This window comes from Stigmatopora nigra, chromosome 20 (genome assembly GCF_051989575.1).
Source record: "Stigmatopora nigra isolate UIUO_SnigA chromosome 20, RoL_Snig_1.1, whole genome shotgun sequence".
Taxonomy (NCBI): Eukaryota; Metazoa; Chordata; class Actinopteri; order Syngnathiformes; family Syngnathidae; genus Stigmatopora; species Stigmatopora nigra.
In genome coordinates, this window is record NC_135527.1 from 2,774,572 (window position 1) to 2,791,196 (window position 16,625).

At 37.4% G+C, this 16,625-nt stretch overlaps 3 non-coding genes across 3 annotated transcripts; 2 read left to right on the top strand and 1 right to left on the bottom strand.

Annotated features, from left to right (window-relative positions):
- Positions 1–1,737: 1,737 nt before the first annotated feature.
- On the bottom strand, positions 1,738–1,819 carry trnal-aag (transfer RNA leucine (anticodon AAG)). The gene has a single exon. It is a non-coding gene; the product is annotated as a tRNA-Leu (tRNA).
- Positions 1,820–4,257: 2,438 nt separating this feature from the next.
- trnap-cgg (transfer RNA proline (anticodon CGG)) lies at positions 4,258–4,329 on the top strand. The gene has a single exon. It is a non-coding gene; the product is annotated as a tRNA-Pro (tRNA).
- A 2,982-nt stretch (positions 4,330–7,311) lies between these two features.
- trnai-aau (transfer RNA isoleucine (anticodon AAU)) lies at positions 7,312–7,385 on the top strand. Its single transcript has one exon. It is a non-coding gene; the product is annotated as a tRNA-Ile (tRNA).
- Positions 7,386–16,625: the final 9,240 nt, after the last annotated feature.

Genomic DNA, 16,625 nt, shown 5'->3' on the forward strand with positions numbered 1-16,625 from the left:
GACTGCAATTTTACCCGCCTATTCTTTATTCGCATGGCTGGTCTGAAAAAGAAAACAATCATTTTCGCCCAATTCATCCTCGGAATTCCCGTACTCCTGGACTTCACTGCTTTCCCCGGTACGTTTCATAAGCAGAGAATATAATTTGTGTAATTTAGAATTTGTAGGGGCAATTGCAATAGTTAAGGCGGCTTAGCAAGGAGCACGAGGAGTGGTGAGGGACCCATCGGGTGACGTGTTGTTCGGTATGAAGGTGCAACGCTGTTCTCCAAACATTTTGCACACATGCCCCCTTGCTACGCAAGGATCATATCCACCGCTATGCGATCCTGGAACGCCATCAGACTGGTAGCTGCCAGTTGCTCCTTTATGGCCACGAATCCCTGTTCAGTATAATTTCCAATCTTTGCACATTGTACTGCAGGTAATTTATTCTATCTACATTTTTGTTTGCGGACTGCCATCCTACTGCGATCTGATAAGCCAGCTTATACTCATCTGGTATGCCCCGGGGGATGCCAATCGCATCAATGTATGTTGGATCTCCTTCCCTTCATGCCGCTTGACAATGTCCACACCAGATTTCTGAGCAGCCAATTGTATTTCCTCCACTGTAGATGGAAAAGCAGACGCTGGTAAGAGCAGTGAGACCAAAGCACTTAGTCCTGCCACGTTTCGACAGGAGTTGTATAATTTATCTCCACCACACCGCCACCATAGGTCAGGACGTGGTATCAGGGGTGCAGTTTGTTTTAGAACGCTGACACACCACGTCTCATTTATCGCCCCCAGCTTCAGACTATGCACTGTAAGGTTAAGCAGGTAAAATGATTCAACTGTAGAAAAATTGACTTCTCATTTAATGCGTAACAGGATAGACACTGTTTCAATATTTTTCTGTCCAAGTAGGACACGTATTTCATTTGTAAAAACACTTTCCCCAAAGAATGGTGATTGAGTGAGTTGTTATATCCAATCGTATTTCCTTGTCTGGTAGTTTGTTTTAGCCCTTTGTAAGATGGTTTAGTATCAATTGAAACCCTTTCACCTTTCGCATATGGAGACGTCAAACCCAATATAAAAGAGTTCCCTATAGTTTCATGGTATTGCTTGCTGAAAAATAATCTTTCCAATCAATATTGAGGTGTTCCACGCATCTTATTAAGTCAGAAATCTTATCTTACCCATCCTCTCAATGTTTCAACTGAGACCACCCTTTTACAAAAGTAGCTCCACATAGTGCTGGCGCCTGTTCTTTACACTCCATTAACATCACCCAATTATCCCCCGTTTGGGAAATCCCTGTTTCAGAAATAAATTTCACAAGTTAATATGTCAGTCCAAGGTTTCCAATCTTGACCAATTTCGCCAACAATGTGTGAAGTTGCTTAAAACAGGAGTCTTAATAATATGTGCATTACTAAAGAACATCCTGTCTATAATCTGTCTTATTATTATGCTTTTCCATGATGCCTATAATCTCTTCCCAACAAGTCTCAGTGTTCAACTGTTGTACTTTTCCAGGATTTCTATAATCTCAACTAATATACTTTTCCATGACATCATGCTGAAACTTAATAATAGCAACATTCACCTTGGGAAGATAAGAGAGTTCCTCGGAGCCGAGCGCAAGTTATCATCTCACGCCTCTGACCTCTCCCAGCAACCGGTTGCTTTAAAATGTAGCACAGTGTCATGCCTGTCTGTAACTTCAGACCCAGCAAGATCAGAAGGAATTGGCAGTGGTGGGATTTGAACCCACGCCTCCTAAGAGACTGGAGACTTAATCCAGCGCCTTAGACCGCTCGGCCACACTACCTTAGAGGAGTCAGTGGACGTTTTCCACAAACTTATAGCAATCTATCCCAGATCCCCGAGGGTGCAGTGGGACACCCGGCTGACTGGCTTACTGGTGTTTGTTTGTTTGTTTGTTTTGTTTTTGCACTACAAGCGCCTGAGGATTGCCCTCAGATAGCGCTAGAGCTGCCACTGGAACGCGGATTATTTCATCCGGGGGGTAGTCGGAGGTGAGGGGCAGTCAAATGTCTCCGGCTGGATGAAAAACGTAGGGTGCCACGGTCCTTGTTGGCAGCTCTGAGTGGTATTTGTTGGAATTCGCAGGCCGCAGCGAGCGGCCTCTCAGGAGACACCACGTGAAGGTTTCCAACTTTGTCTCCCGGTGTTGTTTGCCTTTTGCTTGAAGCCTGGGGGGATAGACTCCACCAACCCCCGCAACACTTGCTAGGATGTGTAGTATGGAATATGAATGAATGAAATTTACATTACATTAGCATGCCCAACTCCAGCCCTCGAGGGCCACTATCAAATTGGTTTTCCATGTCTCCCTCCATCAACACGCCTGAATTAAATAATTGGGATCGTTATCATGCTTCTGGACAGCTGCCTGATGAGTTGACCATTTGGTTATGATGTGGTAGAGGAGAGAGACATGAAAAAGAGACCGCAAAGGGGCCCTCAAGGACCGGAGTTGGGCACCCCCCCATAGTCATTTTGGTGTTATGACAGACACTAATGCTAATCCTCAAGAAGATTGCCAATTATTAATGTTTAAAAATAGTAACATTAATATGAAGTTAATACATTTTTCTAACCTATGAGAAAATATACGTGACAATATTAAATTTGACAGTGATAGGGAAATTCACATTGAAAATGTATCTTTTTTTCCAAATCATATAAAGCAATTTAGTAACACACTATTTTGAAGCATAACCCCAAAATTTTGGCGTCATAGATTTAGCAGCAAAAATCAAAAATCGTTTAACAAAGTCAATTGCACATATGTCGAACAATAAATATAAGCCCCTTTTCAATTTCAAAATGTTAATATTGAACTTATATTACAATACAGTTTCTGACATGAATCTTATCAGACTAACTAAACAGGATGGATGATATCTATATATGAAAAATGAAAAAATGAAAATCAGACATAGGCATTGTCGTCATCATTGACTTGACAAAAAGCCTAGTAGTCATCATACCCTCAGCAGCGTATGACGAAATTGTATAGTGCTTCTCCACAAGTTCGTCTTCCCAGGCCAGACACATTTATGACATTTATTTATGACATATTCATACTTGTTAGCTCTCCGCCTTGAGCGCCATTTTCCGGCGACTACAAGTTGCCTCACCGATGCCAACAAGAATAAGATGGATCACTTACCTCTGTCTTTATACTTACCCTCCCTCAGTCATCCTGTGGAAGGTAGATCTGCACCAAACAACCTTCCTGTTTCTTCAATTCGACTTGACTTAATTTCATAGTAGTTTCATATATTTAAACAACTGCAAACATTGTAGGGAATAAGCTTGTAATGTTTAAAGAAAGTTTTAATTTGAAAAGATGCACACGGGTAGTACGCTTGTGACAGCTTTTTGACATGTAGTATGATTAACTATGTTTTTATAATATCTGAAATCCCCAAAAACCCTCACAGGTGAAAGACCTTTTTCTTGCTCAGCCTGTTGTCAAAAATCTTAAAATTAATAACTCACTTCACATTTTTCTTAAGGATACCAACCGATCAAAATTCGTATCAGAATTTAACCGAAATCGGACCCAATGCGTCATTTTCAGAGTATAGGAATCGGGTAAAAGCAATTTTTTTTTTGATTTAATGAATGACATTTGGGGCGGCCCGGTGGTGCGATTAGCCTCACAGCTCTGGGGTTCTGGGTTCAAGACCAGGTCGGTCCAACTGTATGGAGTTAACATGTTATCCCCTGCGTGGGTTTCTTCCGGGTACTCTGGTCTCATCCCACATTGGACATTCTAAATTGCCACTAGGTGTGAGCGTCATTAGTTGCCATTGACAGGGAGAGATGTTCAATCCAGTTTAACTGCAATCCCTCTGGTCAAATTGTATTGCATGCCTGTCGTCGTCAATGGGAGTGAAATAGGATCACTTGCTCTGGCAGATAATGAGTTAAGATAGCAAGTCACAAGCATGTCCATAAAGGTCAGGCTAAACAGATCTGACACATTTGTAGGTTTTAAAATAATGAAAACAAGCTCTGGCTCATTGGTCTTGTGTTAAAATTCTTGCTTAGGGTGAAAGAGGTCCTGGGTCCAACTCCTGGATGAGACATAACTTTGTCGAATTGTGATCTATTATGGGAGTTGATATGTCACATGCTTCACCTGAGAAAAAAAGTGTTGAATTGTCATATATGGTGGGGTGGTATGGGACATTAGCCATCTGAGAAAAAAAGTGTCATGGTATGAGTAAGTCTGGCTCGTTGGTCTAGTGGTATGATTCTCGCTTCGGGTGTGAGAGGTCCCGGGTCCAACTCCCGGACGAGCCCTGGTTTTTTTGAATTATGATATATGATGGGGTGGGTGATGTGGGACATTAGCCATCTAAGAAAAAAAGTGTCAGTTTAAGAGCACCTCTAGCTTGTTGGCCAAAATAATTCAATAAACTCGAACATTGGAAGACATACTGAGGCAGATATAATGAAAGTTAAGGCCGCGTCTGCAGAGGCAGGGATACAACAATTTAGAGGCCGGAGAGTGTTACTACTCTTCAGGCTCCCCAAAGCTATTTCCTGCTGAAAAGCTGCTTCAACTGTGTTTTTGAAAGAGATAAGACAAGTCATAAAAATGGGAGGAGTTAATACAAATGAAGGAGGTGGAGTACAAAACGTATTGGGCACATTTTAACCAATAGGTGTAAATTAAATTCTATTCTAGTAACTTTTAATACATCAGAGTGCAAAAGGGTGCAAGATTAAATATAAGAATACAATTTATATTTCACATTAGCCACCTAAGGAAAAAAGTGTTACCGTATGGGCACCCTTGGCACGTCTGTCACATTGACTTTAGAAATTTGACAGATAGGCCGGGTCAGCACAAGAAACGATACATATAAAAAAACTGCATCCTTTAACAGTACATATGAAACATTAACAGAAAAAAGGACTAAAGTACTAACATACTGATCACTCATCTTTAAAGTAAAAAGTATGAAGTACAAAGTAAAGTAAAAAGCGATGTAATATGAAATATTCAAATGTAATTTAAAAAAAGATAGAGGGACTGTAAAACATGAAAAACAAAAAGAGTGGACAGACCTACTGCCACAGGCGAATTATTCGATCGAAATGTTTGTCATAAGACAAAATGTTGTATGGCGAAGTGGTCGTATCACAAGGTACAGTGTTTAACATGTGAGAAAGAAGATTATGTTTAGTAAGGATTATTTACTTTTGATGTGTATGCATGAATGTATGAGTATGCATGAATGTATGAGTCTTGAGTAAAGCCCATGGAATAGTAAGCCATGAGTCAATTTTCAATTCAAGTTGGTTGTTCATTTTACAAATCAGCTGTAGTAGCTCAGTTGGGAGAGTGTTAGACTTAAGATCAAAAGGTCCCTCGTTCAACCTCTAGTGTCGGCAACACATCGGACTTTGCAAACCCAACCTAATTCAGCTGGCAGTCAGTTTGAAAATGGTTTCCTTGCAAGCCACTTTGCAGTCAAGTTAGATTCTTATCACCTCCTTAATCCAAATAGGCTCAGACTGAGATTGACAATATGCGAATAATCACAAAGGTTGTTCAAACGGTGATCCCGCTGCATCAGCATCTTCTTAAATGTCCTTCTAGGTCTGCATTCTGGGGTGAAGGTCCCGTAAACAGTCCTTGGGACAAGGACTTGGTGACTTGTTGCAATCTTGAGTTCTCCTCAGACAAATTGAAGAAGCTTTCATACAAAAATGCTTAAACACATATAATAGTATTAATGAATACTGTCCAACACTAAGGATAAATATTTCTTTTCTCATATTTAGATGTAATTTTCGATTGTTTACATTTTTTTTACCTGTCTTGTTCAGTTGTTTTTTTGAAATGATACTGCATTTTTTGTTGGTAACATGCTCTCAAGTATGTGTATGAATCTATAAGGCAATTTCAAGAACATTTTTTTCACAGCAATGGTAACTCTTGGAAGTGGGGTAGTTTGCCTCTACAAAAAAAGGAACTGATGTTGTCTCCCGTGGGGTTAATCAGGCCCAGTGATTCTTGGACCAATGTTGACCGGAGCCTTGTAGCCCTGGTAGGGTTACCCATGGCCAACTGGTCTGATGTGTGGGATTAGACGAATAATGGCTCAGAGGATATCTTATGATGAGCAACATTATTGGATGAAATCTTCCCTCGCCCGGACGCGGTTAGGAAGAGCCTGAGCGTAAGGTTGAGAAATCCCGGCTCGAGATAGTTTGGCTCTGGAGTTGCCCGCGGGACAAAAGGGTTGCATCCCTCCGTTTTCAGGTGGGGGAACGGCACTTGATTGTTGTATGTGTGCATGCACAAAACAGCAGTTCAGGGTATCTACCCCTTTTGGAGTCCTTGGGGGGGTTGCTGGAGAGTGCTCCTTAGGGGGACTCCATGTTCTGCTCGGGGACTTCAATGTTAATGTGAGAACTGGAGGGATTGATTGGGAAGAACGTCCCCCCCTGATCGAAACCCGAGTGGTGTTCTATTGTTGAATTTCTGCGCTCGTAGTGGATTGACAAACGAACACCATGTTCAAGCATAAGGGTGTCCGTATGTGCATTTGGCACCAGGACACCCGCATGTTTTGGATACTCGGTAAAGAGAGGGACGGAGCTCTCAACCAATCACAACCTGGTGCTGAGTTTGCGCCAAAGGTGGGGGCAGATGCCAGTGCAACCCGGGAGACCTAAAGGTTTTGGTCCCCTATTAGAAGGACCTCCAATTCCCACTTGCTGCTCTCTGCTCGACCTCACCCGTTCGTCCACGCATCTCCGTGCCGACTGGCCCGACAGTCGCACCCGGGCCAATGCCATCACATTGCTGTTCATCTCATTTAGGCAGAGCGTGGTGCTGAAAATGCCAAAATCGTGGGTTCGACCGCCCAATGGGCACAGCCTCTCAAGAACACCGGTGTCAAAGAGGCAGCCCGGGGAACAAATCTGGCCGGCTGCATCATTTTGTGCGGTTTGACACCCTTATTCTAGAGTAAGTTAAGATTGCCTAAATTTATTTATTTTGCTGTAACATAACAGTTTAGCTCGCTGACATTTGCAATTGAGGTCACACAAAATTCATGGTAACTTTGCACATGGCTGGTTAACTCAGTTGGTCAGAGTGAGGTGCTAATAATGCCAAGGTCGTGGGTTTGACCTCCATATGGGCCATGACCTCTCTATAGTCAGATAAAATTACCTAGACTAACTTCTTTAGCCGTAACATAAGTGTTTAGCGAGTTAAGGTGTTGCATTGGTGTTATAGTTCAAATACTGGGGTGATGGGCACATGGCCTGTTAACTCAGTTGGTCAGAGTGTGGTGCTAATAATGCCAAGGTCGTGGGTTCAACCCCCACACGGGCCATGACCTCTCTGTAGTAGTATGCCTAACACAAAGTATTTTGCCCCAACATAACATAATATCTTGTCTTGATGTTTCCTCAGTTTCTGTGATCTGGTAATTTCTCTGCTCCACTTGAAATCTCAGTGAGGGAATATTAGCTAAGTTTGTTCCCACCACATTTCTGTTCGTCCCAAATTGTTGTGAAATTATATTTGTCTTCATACTCAAGCGGCCAGAACAGTGTTTTTCAACTTTGCTTAGCCTCCAATGAGGAAGCCTGTAGAAAAGAGCTACCTTGCTAACGCTAGTTGGCTAACGTTCTGAACCTTAGCTTTTCATGCTAATTGCTAGCATGCGCAAACATGAGATGGGACACAATTGACGTATGTTCTGTCAATATTAGAATACAACAACACATCACAAAATATTTATAGTTGAGGATTCTGGGTCACATTTTTCACTCGTTCATGGATATCTTTTTAACGCGAAAAGCTAAGCTAACCAAAAATGACAGAACCCTTCTTGAGAGAGTAATTACTTGCTCAAGATGCTAAACAAAAAGTGCATAAGCTGATGACAACACTTTTTTTTCAAAATTGGATGTAATTTTTACAAATGGAAGTATAGTTCTATAACCATAAAGACATAATTAAATCTTAAATGGCCATCCAGAAAAATGTATCACATTTCCCTTCCCAATACGTGTATGAGACCAACAAAAACGGCGACCATATTGAAGCATTTAACCAATCACATTTCAGCCGTTATTTGTTGCTAGGATCAGAAATCGTCCTCAAGGCCATCACAATCAGTTCTGCAGGCTCTGCTGCAATATACAAGCGTCGATAAGACTGTTGCTCTAACCAACCAGAATTCGATTTGGTGACACCAAGGCCATTTCTTAGGCGGAGGGATACGTCATCGCTTTCGCCAGCTATGATTGGCTGGTAGGCAGACCAAAGCCTAAGTGTGCCAGCCAGAGATTGTGAACTCCACCCACAATGGCAGACGGAGGAAAACAAATGGATTTAGTTGCAGATTATCCCACAAAGCTATTTTCCAGACAGACTTTTCCGGAAAAAAATGGACATTAAGAAAGGGCGGTCAACTCCAAAGCTAGCAAGCTTTTGAGTTGTCTGACCATTCTTAATGATGTCCAGCTTTTCTTGAAAAGTCCGACTTCAAAATGGCTTTGACAGTAAATCTGCAATCAAATCCATTACGAGATCATCTTCACTCTTGAAAAGCTAGCCAGATGACCCGGTTACATCTTCCTCCTTTTTGATCGGATATTGATCTTCCCTCTTTTGCTGTTAAGGCGGCTCTGCTTCCTCTTCAATATGGGACCCTGCAGAGGTGTTTGCAGACTCCGCCCCTTCACTGGCCCTGCCCAGATCCTCTTCTATCTTAAAAGATTCCTCACCAGTTGAGCAGGTGACATCTTCTTCCTCCATTTTTATTTCAAGTTGCTCTTCTCTCTTTTGGTCTGGAGAAAACTCGGGCTCCTCCCCTTCGAATTGGGGGTGCTGATTTATGAAACTTGCAAAGACACAAAGATAAATGATATTCAGTCATACTTCTAACAAAATTAATTGGCTCCAGAAGTTTTTTCGTAACTTGAAAATTTTGTAAAAAGAGGTGTAATATATATATATATATATATATATATATATATATATATATATATATATATATATATATATATATATATATATATATATATATATATATATATATATATATATATATATATATATATATATATATATATATATATATATATATATATATATATATATATATATATATATTTATATATATATATACATATTTTTATATATATATATATATATATATATATATATATATATATATATATATATATATATATATATATATATATATATATATATATATATATATATATATATATATATATATATATACATTTATATTTTTATATATATATATATACATATTTTTATATATATATTCTCTAATTTTTTACACGGTCCTCACACAACTGCTAACTAAACCCTTTAAAATTGGTAGTAGCGTTCCACTTTTGTATTAAAGAACAAAAAAGTGATGAGAAAAATGAGGAAATGATTTATTAATGTTTAATAAAAAAAACACGTGAAAATGTGCCCTGCGCCGCTGAATTAGTTCCCTCCGCGGCCGTTATTATTGAAGACGTAATACTCGTGTCCGTCTGCCAGATGGCGGCAAGAGCATTTCCTACCAGGGCCAAATGCTGTCCACTTGTGCTACATTTTACACTTTGACCTATGCCTGTATGTGAATATATGTGCCATGTTGCATTTTGTATGATATTTAATCACTTAATAGGGGCAATTGCAGTCATTAATAAGGGGTGCATTTAGTTGAGGTGGACAGGTATGTAAGAATCTTGAAACATGGACAGTGGTAGTTGTGAGACAGCCAATTGAATTGAATGCTTTTATTGTGATTATAGAAGATAAAATGGGACCGATGAATGAAAGCCTAGTAGAGGGTAGATATGTTCTAAAGTGAGAATGAATGCGTCCATGACAATATATATATATATATATATATATATATATATATATATATATATATATATATATATATATATATATATATATATATATATATATATATATATATATATATATATATATATATATATATACATATATATATACATATATATATATACATATATATATATACATATATATATATATATACATATATATATATACATATATATATATATATATATATATATATATATATATATATACATATATATATATATATATATACATATATATATATACATATATATATATATATATATATATATATATATATATATATATATATATATATATATATATATATATATATATATATATATATATATATATATATATATATATATATATATATATATATATATATATATATATATATATATATATATATATATATATATATATATATATATATATATATATATATATATATATATATATATATATATATATATATATATATATATATATATATATATATATATATATATATATATATATATATATATATATATATATATATATATATATATATATATATATATATATATATATATATATATATATATATATATATATATATATCCAACTAAAAATCCATAAGGTTAGACTGGGACCAATGTTCCCTCTAATTTTCCGTTGGTTTGGGCAGAAAGACAACCTCCCTGAATGCACTGAGTACCAGTGTGAGTGACATCATCATTGCTCGCTATGGGCAGACCAGTATCACACCTGCCATAAGCAGTTGCATGCCAATGTTCCCTCTAATTTCATATAAAACATGCTGTAAAACACAAAAAAACTTTGCAAAGTTGGCAAATCTGTAAAATTTTTAAAGTCAATGTGGCCCCCAGGCCAAAAAGTTTGCGGACCCCTGCAATAGATAGATGAGCCAGGGGTGCCCATACAGTAACACTTTTTTCCTTAGGTGGGTAGGTAGGTTATGCCACATCACCCCCAAAAGAGATCACAATTTGACAAAGCAAGGGCACGTTCGGGAGTTCGACCCGGCATCTCTCGCACCCTGAGTGAGAATCATACCACTAGAGTCTACATTTGCCACCTGAGAAAAAAAGTGTCACTATGTGGGCACCCCTGGCTTGTTGGTCTAGTGACTAGACCAACAAGCCAGGGGTACCCACATAGTGACACTTTTTTTCTCAGGTGGCAAATGTACCATATAACCCCCCCATATTACATCACAATTTGACAAAACAAGGGCTCGTCCGGGAGTTGGACCCAAGACCTCTTGCACCCTATGTGAGAATCATACCACTAGACCAACGAGCCAGGAGTACCCATACAGTGACACTTTTTTTTCTCATGTTGCAAATGTGCCATATCACCCCCCATATTGAATCAGAATTTGACAAAACTAGCACTAGTCCTTGAGTTGGACCCAGAACCTCTCGCACCTAAAGCAAGAATCATACCACTAGACCAACGAGCCAGGGGTATCCACAAAGTGACACTTTTTTGTCAGGTGAAGCATGTGACCTATCAACCCACATAATAGATCACAATTGGACAAAGCAAGGGCTCATCTGGTAGTATACATCCAATAACTTCGGATCATAGGAAGCACACAGAGTCAGTCATGATGAGGTTTACCCGACTTCAGCTGAAGGAGGGGGTCAGAATAGCCAGCACTGGGAGATGTGTCCATCCTCCGGCCTGACCAGTTCGAATTCCCAAACAGATGAGCTAGTTTTATCAACAGAACCTCATGTGACATAGGTACAAACTTTAGGCGGGAAAAGGTGAACAAAGAAATGGGCGTGTCATGGTATGTGATGCACCCCGAACCCATAGGTGTCATCATGGAAATTCCCTCTAGGCCAGTGGTCTCAAACCGGTTCCACATAGGGCCGCAGTGGGTCCTGGTTTTTGTTCCAACCGATCCAGTGCCGACATTTTAACCAATCAGGTGTCTTTAAAATAAGTAGCACCTGACTCTAATTAACTGATTGCACTTGCAAAAGGTATCCTTGTTGAGTTGGAATGAAAACCTGCACCCACTGCGGCCCTTTGAGGACTGGTTTGAGACCACTGCTCTTGGCTATCTAAATTTCAAACCTCGTGACTATACTGAATAAGAATATAAAGAATACATTCTATACTCCACATTTCCACCCTATAGTAACTTTGAAAGAATTTTCATTAAATACATCAATTTATATCCCTCCTATCCAGGTTCTAGAATACAAATATCATCAGCAGTTATTTATCAAGAGGTATGAAAAACAATAAAATCACTTGTCAAGGCAGAGGCAAAAAACTCGAGGTAATTTTAGGGTTATTCGAGAAAAATTCCTCTCCGTCCCTCTTTATGAACAGTAATAAAATCGCAAGTGAGGCAGTTGCAAATTTAAACAGAATTGAGAACCACGACCCGTGTTGGACAAGGCTTTCATTTCAGCTATCGCACGAGTCATGTACTGGTTTCATCTGGGAGGAAGGTGCAGCAGTGTTCTCCCTTCATGGCACACACACCTCCATCCTTGGCTGTTATCAGATCCAGGACCATCTGGTCCTGCAACTCCATTTCCCTTAGGGCGTTTAAATCATCTGCTATACCCTGTAGGGCCTTGACAGTTTGGGTAAATCACACACATGTAACAGTTCAATGTAATTTTACCCACTCAAAGTTGGCAAAGTTGCGACAGTATGATTTTCTGGGGGCCGGACCAAAACTTATGGTCACGTGGAACACCTCCACCCCAGATTGAATCATGTGGTTTGAATTGCACTGATTTTGATCTCATATCGCCTACTGTTATTTTCATTACCCTTAAAAGGTATCATGTCATCTGCATAACTGCAGATTTAAGTATGACGTCTAGACCCAGTGAATTCCGAATGTCAGGATACCACACATCTTCTTAATAGTAGTTCTCCAGATTGATCTTTTCATACCACTTCACTCTCCTTTGTGACAGGAGTATGTCACCATCTTGTTTTCCAACTCGAGTCTCTGTGGGCGGGGCATTCAGACACGCCCAGGCAGTGCAACCAGGGGGAAAGGAAGCTAACAGACAATTTGGAATTATTTAGTATTGATGGACAAAATATAATATATGATTCAGATATTTCTTACCCTGACGGCCCACTACTGTCGTACAAGTGCAATGAGATTTAATGCTTTCACCATGTAGCGCACAAATAATAACAACAAACAGACAAATAAATAATCAATAAATAAGAACTAAGTAGCAGCCCAGTGATGCGAGTGGTTAGCGCGTCGACCTCACAGCTCTGGAGTCCTGTGTTCAGATCCAGGTCGGTCCAGCTTTGTGGAGTTTGCATGTTCTCCCAGGGCTTGCGTGGTTTTTTTCAGGGAACCAATAGCATTCCAATACTCTGAAAATGACGCATTGGGCCCGATTTCCGTTAAATTTTGATACAACTTTTGATCGGTGGGCATCCATAAGAAGAATGTGAAGTGAAGTATTAATTTCCAGAATTAATAATTGTCAAGATCAGATTTTCACAGCAACTGCAACACAATAATTGAGGTATTTTGCTTCTGCAAAAAACAAATTGATTGTAAAAAGCAGAGAATGATTTCGATCCATCGACCTCTGGGTTTGGGCCCAGCACGCTTCCGCTGCGCCACTCCGCTTCTTCTTACTATGCACCAGCACAAGCATCTCGGTCTCGAATGTAGACTATTACATTCACGGTGAGTTCATCCATTTTGCAGTTAAAAACTTCCACTTCAATGAAGAACACAAATACGACATACCATGTCAAATTTAAATTGGCACTTTAGGGAATAGCTAATGTTACTTTGACACATCGAGCAGGAAGAAATTTTTGTTTTATCAGTATGAGATATTGTGTTCTTTTGATTGAATGTTCGATGATACACTGGGCAGGGAAAAAAAGTTTTTTTCTCTGTGTGGATTCGTTCTGTGAGGCTTTAAATGGGCCTTCGAATTGAATGTTTAACTACAAACTGACAAAGAAAATATGTCTAACCCGTGAGGGTTATTTTGTGTGATTTTAAGGTCTTTTGGCAACTGAATTTTTGACAACAGACTGAGCAGGAAAATGGATTTTTCACCAGTGTAGGTTTTTGTGGATTTTTTATATTATAAAAACATAGTTAATCATACTACATGTCAAAAAGCTGTCACAAGCGTACTACCAGTGTGCATCTTTTCAAATTAAAACTTTCTTTAAACGTTACAAACGTATGCCGCACAATGTTTGCAGTTGTTTAAATATATAGATATCATCTAATCTGTTTAGTTAATTTGTTAAGATTTTTGTCAGAAACTGTATTGTTAAACAAATTCAACATTGACATTTTGAAATTGAAAAGGGGCTTATATTTATTGCTTGACATATGTGCAATTGACTTTGTTCATCGATTTTAGATCTTTGCTGCTAAATCTCTGATGCCAAAATTTTGGGGTTATGCTTCAAAATAGTGTGTTACTAAATTGCTTTGTTGTTATTTGGAAAAAAACATTTGAAATTGCCTATAAGTGTCAAATTTAATACTGACTGTTATATTTCTTAAGTTAAAAAATGTATTAATTTAATTTGATGTTTCTATTTTTCAACACTAAAAATTGACAATCTACTTGAGGATTAGCATTAGTGTCTCTCATGACTCCAAAACAACAGTGATTTAACTATGGGGGGGGGGGGTGCTGGTTGCCCAACTTCGGTCCTTCTGTCAACATACCAGACAGATAGACAACTCTGGTACAGCATTTTGTTGTTTCGAATTTAAGAGTTTTTACATCTTTATTTTGAGATTTTTGCACTTGTGACAACTATTAAGAGTAATCATTTTATGGTTTTCTACAGGCTTCGTCATTGGAGGCTAAGCATAGTTGAGAAACACTGTTTTGCCCGCTTGAGTATGAATACAAATTTAGTTTCACATTAATTTGTGAAGAACAGAAATGTGGTGGGAACAAACCTAGCTAGTATTCCCTCACTGAGATGATTCACATGCTGGGTGGCATCTTCTGCGTTGTGGACCAGATAAATTAACAGATCACAGTAACTGAGGAAACATCAAGAAAATATATTATGTTATGTTAGGGCAAAATAAGTTGTATTTCACAATTTCAACTACTACAGAGAGGTACTGACCGTCGTGGGGGTCGAACCCACGACCTTGGCATTATTAGCACCACACTCTGACCAACTGAGTTAACAGGCCTCACGCTGCACAATTCAGGTATTTGCATCATGACGGAATACGTCAACTAGCTAAACACTTAAGTTACGACAAAAGAAGTTGGACTAGGTAATTTCAATCGATTTTGTAGAGGTCTTGGCCCATATGGAGGTCAAACCCACAACCTTGGTATTATTTGCACCTCAATCTGACCAACCGAGCTAACCAGCCATGTGCAAAGTGACCATGAATTTTGTGTGATTACCGCAATTGTAAATGTCAGCTAGCTAAACTGTTATGTTACGGCAAAATAAATCATTTTAGGCAATCATAACTTACTCTGGAGGAAGGGTGTCAAACTGCACAAAATGACGCAGCAGGCCAGATCTGTTCCCCAGGGTGTCTCTTTGACACGTGTTCTCGAGAAGCCGTGCCCGTTCAGCAGTCCAACCCACGACTTTGGTATTTACAGCAACACACTCTGACTAAAAGAGATAACCAGCAACGTGCTGGCATTGGCTCGGGTGCGACTGTGGGGCCAGTCGGCAGTGCCGACTGGCACGACTATATATATATATATATATATATATATATATATATATATATATATATATATATATATATATATATATATATATATATATATATATATATATATATATATATATATATATATATATATATATATATATATATATATATATATATATATATATATATATATATATCTATATCTATCTATCTATCTCTCTCTCTCTCTCTCTCTCTCTCTCTCTATATATATATATATATATATATATATATATATATATATATATATATATATATATATATATATATATATATATATATATATATATATATATATATATATATATATATATATATATATATATATATATATATATATATATATATATATATATATATATATATATATATATATATATATATATATATATATATATATATATATATATATATATATATATATATATATATATATATATATATATATATATATATATATATATATATATATATATATATATATATATATATATATATATATATATATATATATATATATATATATATATATATATATATATATATATATATATATATATATATATATATATATATATATATATATATATATATATATATATATATATATATATATATATATATATATATATATATATATATATATATATATATATATATATATATATATATATATATATATATATATATATATATATATATATATATATATATATATATATATATATATATATATATATATTTATATATATATATATATATATAAACGCCTATAAACAGCCATGACGTCATCAATACAATTGCTGAATTCGACGGCCCTTACCATGTTATCATCAATTTCTTTGGCCCTTTTTTGGAGGTCTTTGGCAACATTGAAGAGGTCCTGTAAATTATGCAATGTAAGGCCACCTTCGTCAGCTTTAGTCCTTCCAATAAGATTTGATGCTGAAGGTCTCGTCGGGCTCTTCA